The sequence below is a fragment of the Elephantulus edwardii genome, unplaced genomic scaffold (assembly GCF_000299155.1).
Source record: "Elephantulus edwardii isolate Elephantulus edwardi_28Jun2011 unplaced genomic scaffold, EleEdw1.0 scaffold00253, whole genome shotgun sequence".
Taxonomy (NCBI): Eukaryota; Metazoa; Chordata; class Mammalia; order Macroscelidea; family Macroscelididae; genus Elephantulus; species Elephantulus edwardii.
In genome coordinates this window covers 1,699,679-1,706,478 of record NW_006400003.1, presented here as the reverse complement: position 1 = coordinate 1,706,478, position 6,800 = coordinate 1,699,679, and positions in this window count along the sequence as shown.

Here is a 6,800-nt window from a genome sequence, read left to right as displayed (position 1 = left end):
CAATATGGATTGAGGCTCAATGTCAAGAAGACAAAGATTCTCACCACTGGACCAATTGGCAACATCAGGATGGATGGTGAAGAGATTGAGATTCTACACAGCTTTAGTTTGCTTGGCTCCACAGTCAACAGTCTTGGCACCAGCAGCCAGGAAATGAAAAGGCGCATTGCCATGGGAAATTTTATATATAAAATTTATAATTTTTTTCATTGTTGTTATTGTTGTTGTTATGTGTCATCGAATCACTTGTGACTCATAGCGACCCTATGTATAACAACTCTGAAACCTGATCTGTCTTGTGTCAACTTTACAGTCTCTGACACATCTACTCTCATTACGTCAGTCACTGAATCAATCCATCTCATCAATGGTCTCCCTGTCTTTCTCCATTCCTCCACTCTTCCAAGCATGATGTCCCTCTCCAAGGACTGGTCCCTCCTTGTAACATGCCCAAAGTATGTCAGATAAAACCTCAGAATCATTGCCTCCAAGGAGCAGCCTGGCTTCACCCTATCTAGGATGAACCTGTTTGTTCTCCTGGCAGTCCATGGTCCATTCAACACTCTTCTCCAGCACCACAGCCCAAAGGCATAAATTATCTTTCTATCATCCCTAGTCATTGTTCCGCTCTCTGGTGCTTAAGAAGCAATTGCAAACACTATGATCTGGATCTGGCACACCTTAGTCTCCAGACTGAGGTTGTTGCTCTTTAGTACTCTGGAAGGCCTAACAGCTGACATTCCCAATCCAATTTGTCTCTTGATTTCCTCACTACTGGTACCATTTCTGACAGAATGTGGAAAATTATCAAACAATATCATTAATATCACATGCAAGCAAGATTCTGTTGAAAATTATCCAGAAATAACGAGAACAGTCCATCAACAGAGAACTTCCAGATGTGCAGGCTGTGTTTAGAAGAGGTCGTGGTACTAGGCATATTATAGCTAATGTTAGATGGATCTTGGCTGAAAGCAGAGAGTACCAGAGGAATACCTGTTTTTCACTGACTATGCAAAGGCATTTGACTATGTGGATCACAACACACAGTGGCTGACTCTGATAAGAATTGAAATCCCAGAACATTTGATTGTGCTTATAAGAAATCTACACTTAGACCAGGAGGCAGTCATCATAACAGAGAAAGCAGAAACTGCATGGCTCAAAATGGGAAAGGTGTACTCCGGGCATGTATTCTGTCTCCACACCTTTTCATTCTATATGCAGAACAGATTATCCGGGAGGGTGGGCTCTAAAAGGAGGAATGCAGCATCAGGACTGGAGGAAGATTTATCAACAACCCACACTGTGAAGATGACACAACCCTGCTTGCTGAAACTTAGGAGGACCTGAAGCACTTGCTGTAGAAGGTCAAGGACTTGAGCCTTCAATATAGATTGAAGCTCAACATCAAAAAAACAGAGAGTCTCCCCACTGGGCCAATTGGCAGCATTATGGATTGTGAAGAGATTGAGATTGTTAACAGCTTCAGTTTGCTTGAGTCTACAATTTATTATTATTATTATTATTATTATTGTTATTGTTATTATTTATTATTTATTATTATCAGTGCCTTAAAGAACTGAGATTCTCAGTATGGATAAAAGAGCAAAAGACATGAAATTGATCAGGCAAAATAAAATGTTTATGATATGTGTTTCTAAATTGGACATATTACTTTGAACTAAATAAATGTTTTCATTTGAAAACCAGTAAGCCAGTTACAACAAAATTTTTCTAGTACTTTCTATTGAAAATAACTAAAACTAATGGTTAATCTTACTGCCTCTGTAAACTTACTGGAGGGTCAGTGATCTGTCTGTTCTGACTTTAAGACCTGCAACAACAGCACAACAGCCAGAGTAAAGATTGTAGGACGGAAAAACTACTTTTCACATTAATGAGTCTGATTATCTAGGAGAGATGGGCTACATACAGGAAAGGCCTATTCCTGGTCACGTCTATAAAAATTGTCAATAAATGAGAACACGTACAAATCTTCCTGATGTAATTTTATAACCAGCTCTAACGGTGTAGTGAGTACTACTTAAGGCTGCTAACTGAAAGGTCAGTGGTTTAAATCCACATGTTGCTTCTTGGGAGAGAGATGAGATGTCTCTTCCCTAAAGAGCTATGTCCTTAGGAACCCATTGCTTGGTGGGATTCAGAATCAATGCAGAAGAGGGTTAATGTGAAAAAGATTTTTAGTGGTTTTATGATTAATATCTTCAGCTTCTCATCAAATATGAGTATTGTTTTGATCCCATTAGCTACACACTATAGATGAAATGAAGTCATTTGCTTTCATAAGGATTTATAGGCTTGGAAACACTATGGAACATTTTTACTTTCTGGCAGACTTGCTATGAACTAATATCAACTTGATGGAAATGAGTTTGGTTTGGGTTGAATGCAAAAAAGTGGCCTTCTCAATGATACACTGTAAGCCAAATTCTGTAGGTATTTGTGCTGTTCATGGAATGGAGACACCTTTCTGGTGGTTTGAATCCACCAGTTACTACATGGGAGATGAACAATCTCCTCTTGGACTATTTAAGACCTACCCAAGCCTCATCTGAGTGACTGTGAGCTATGAATTGCAAAAAGCTGCACTGCAATCCCAAAGATGTGATGTTCATATCCATGAGCTGCTCTGTGGGAGGATAGGAAATCTCCTCCTGCCTCTGAAAACCCACTGGAGGGTCAGCTATGGGTCAGTTCTGACTGGATGGTACGTAGTAACAACTATGGAAAATAAAGGTTTGGTTTTTATTGCAGGATGTGAAACTGATTATGATAAAGAATTTGTTATGAACAGACTAGATTCAGTTGTTTCAAAGGCAAATTTCCTTAACATTAAAGCAGGACTTTATAACAAAACTACCCCACTCACTGTAGATTTACAGCTTTAAATGTCTGTGGCTTTTTCACAGTCCTGCCAATAATCCAGTACCATGAAAAATCACCCAGATGATAACGGGTCTGTTCCTGTTTGATTTTGTTGTCATGAAAGAACCAATTGCAGTTGTGCATGAAAAGGTCAGTGGGAGCATTGTAACCCAAAACGTGCCTATAACGGATACGCAGGATGAACTCGAGACATCTTAATATTATTAGATACCAAGGAAACTCTCAACAACTATTAGGTTCATGTAAAAAAGACTCAGGGACATAATTTAAGAGCCTCCAACTAACCAAAGATAATTGATTGAACATTACAAAAGTAAATTCAGCAAATAGATATCTAGATCTACATTAACTATGTTTGGATTTTTTTTTTCTAAAGTAGAATTAGATTGGAGGAAATACTAACTCATTTTGGTAAATTATAAATCTAGAGAAAAAAATAAGCTTCCTTTCTAAAAAAATATTGATATGGGTAATCAGTCAATGATGTAAAACTTCTTTTCACAGAAAATTTCCTGGTGAAATATTTGTAAATGAGCAATCAAATTAGAATATTTGATTAGAATCTTTTATGGTTCAATGGATTATAATGAATTTATCCATAATTACCAATATCTGTTTATAATAATCAGAAATGAATATTTTTATGGAAACATTAATCTCTTGAAAGGAGTTGGGGGACTCAGCATCTATAAACCTATATTGTCAAAATGAACAGTTAAATCTGGATTTAAATTGATATTCCAAGGTACATCAAATGCAGGGAATAGAGAAAGCAAATTATTTCTCAGTCACACAATCAACTAAACATGCTCTTGTGAAATACTCTCAAAACATAAGAAAGCAAGTACATGAGAAAAACTCAAATAGAAACTCCAGTTTAGTCAACAAATAAGTTGAGAGAGAGAGATAATATCTAGAGGAATAGAAATTTTAAAAAGTAGCCTTTTATCTCTTTTAATACACTCTTCAAAATTGTAAGAGTTCTAAACTTGAGCTCTCTAACCTTTACAGAAATTGTTATATTACAGTACTAAAAAGTATATTAGATGTACTTACGGTACTAGAGCTATTTGTTACGTTATATTTATAGCATATTAAATGTGTTATATTTCCCCAAGAAAGTTTATCTCTGGATAATCAAACAGGTAAAACTTACTTTTATTGAAACATTTTTGGTAATATATTTTTAATGCACAATATAATGAGGTTTGGGGTTTTGGTGGGGTTTTTTTTTAATTCTTTTAAAGAGGAGCAACTTACCTCTAGAAGTGCATGCTTTAATATCAGTAAGTAAAATGTGACGATTTCTGGAATTCATTTCATAAGAAAACAAGAAAGAGAAAGTGGGCAGAAATAGAAGGAACTTGAGAGAAAATGAAACTCAGCTGCAAATGTACTTAACTAAAATCCAAGTGACAACACATGACACTTATGACATTACTCATTATACATTTAATTTGTTTAAAATTTATATAATTTAAAAATCAGTTAATATTTAGAGAAAATATTAATATTTGAAAACGTTTTATTTTGCAAGTTAAAACAATAAAACATGTTTTCAAATTTAAGTGTGCAGTGTAGAAACAATTTAATGACATTATATGTCTTAAAGCTGACTTGTCCAATGTAATATTCATTAGTTGCAGTCACTGTGTCAAGTTGCTTCACTTAAGATTGTTCTTGCTTTCTCTGACCCTTTTATTTTCCAAGTATGATGTCTTTTTTCAAGGACTAGACCTTCCTGTACCATGTTAGTTTATGATATAAAATTTCACTCTCCTTACCTCTAAAAACACCCTGGCTGTACTTCTTCCAAGAGATAATTGTGGGATTTTTTTTGCAGTCCATGCATATTCAACAGTTTTCATCAATACCATAACTGAAATGTATTTTTTTCTTTAGTTTTTCTTATTCATTATCCAACTTTCAGAAGCATATGAAGCAGGTGAAAAATACCACAACTTAGGGAAAGTTCACTTCAGTCTTTAAAATCACTTTAATATTTCAAAGAGGTCCTGGACAGTAGATGCTCACAGTGCAATAAGTCATTTGATTTCTTGTCTGCTACATCCATGTGTGTTGTTTGTATATCCAAGTAAAAAAAAAATCAATGACCATCATTCTTTTCTCTATTTATTATGGTGCTGATTATTGGCCCAGTTGTGAGGATTTTTGTTCTCTTCATTTTGAGAAACAATATATATTGAAGGCTAGAGTCTTTGACCTTCTTCAAGATGTGCTTCAAATGACTATTGGTCGTTGATTCTTGATTTAATGATAATATTAGAATATGTTGGTTCTGTAAATAGAGACATCACTAAAGCAATTTTTCCTAAAGTTTTAAGTTTCTTTATATGTCTACTGTGTTCTGGTGGCGTAGTATGTTTTATGCTATAATGTTCAACAAGTCATCAGTTAGAATCCATAAACTACTTAGAAAGAGAAAGGAGGAAATTATGTTCTCTAAAAGATTCACAGCCTTGGAAACCTGAGGGAGAGTCACTATAAGTTGGAATTGACTCAATGGGAATGGAATTTTAATATGGTTGCTGTTGTTGCTGTTGTTACGTGCCATCAAGCCACTTGCGACTCGTAGCTCTAAAGCCTACTCTATCTATCCTGTGCCACCTTTATTGTCTCTGACACAACTGCAATTGCCCCAGTGACTGAATCAATCCATATCATCCAGGGTCTTCCACTCCTGTGCTGTCCCTCCACCCTCCGAAACATGCTGTCCCTCTCTAAGGACCTTGTAACATGTCCAACGTATGTCAGATGTAGCTTCAGAATCCTTGACTCTAAGTAGCAGCCTGATGTGTTTCACCTTCTCCAGAATGAACCTGTTTGTTCTCCTAGCAGTCCATAGTTTATTCAACACTCTCTTCCAACACCACAGCTCAAAGGCATAAATTATCTTTTTATCATCCCTAGTCATTGTTCGTGCTCAGGCTTTTCATTCATAGGGTTGCTATGAGTCATCTACGACTCGACAGCATTAAACAACAATAACAATGATGACAACCAAGAGAGAGCTACGTTGGCCTAGTGGAAGGAATCTGTGCTACCAAGCTGAAGGTGGGTGATTGTCAGCTGTGGCCCTCGGCCAGGTTCAAATTGTCTTCCTGTCAAACATTCTTCTAGGTGGTATAGCACCGGTCTGTGCATTGCTGTACAGAGTAACTCATGGTTGCTGTGACGCTGAAGCCTGTGACAGTGATGTGCCAATCGTGGTAATGGGCACCCATGGTGGACAGTGTTGGCTGGAGCTTCCCGACTAAATCAAGCCTGAAAACAGGAGCGGCATCCACTTCCGAAATGGCTTGCCTCCGGAAACTCTATGTACGAACAGTACTCAGGCTGTTCGTTCATAGGGTCGCTATGCGTCTATGACTCGACGGCATTAAACAACAACAAACAACAAGTCATTGTTCAGCTCTCTGACACATAGCAAGCAATTGCAAAAACTATTGTCTGGATCAGGAGCACCTTATTCTCTAGATTGATTTTGTTGCTATTCAGTACTCTGGAGAAGTCCCTGCAAGCCTTCTTTCCAAATGCTATTCAACTCCTAATTGTCTGGTTGCTGGTACCAAGAGTGTTGATTTTGGAGACAAGCAAACTAAAACTGTTAACAATATCAATCTCTTCACCATCCAAAATGATGCTGGTAATTGGCCCAGGGGTGGCAATCTTTGTTTTCTTGATATTGAGCTTTAATCCATATTGAAGGCTCAAGTCCTTGATCTTCTACAACAAGTGCTTAGATCCTCCTCAGTTTTAGCAAACAGTGTTGTGTCATCTGCATAACACAGGATGTTGATGAATCTTCCTCCAAATCTGATGCCACATTTCTCCTCATACAGCCCAGCCTCCAAAATAATCTGTTCTGT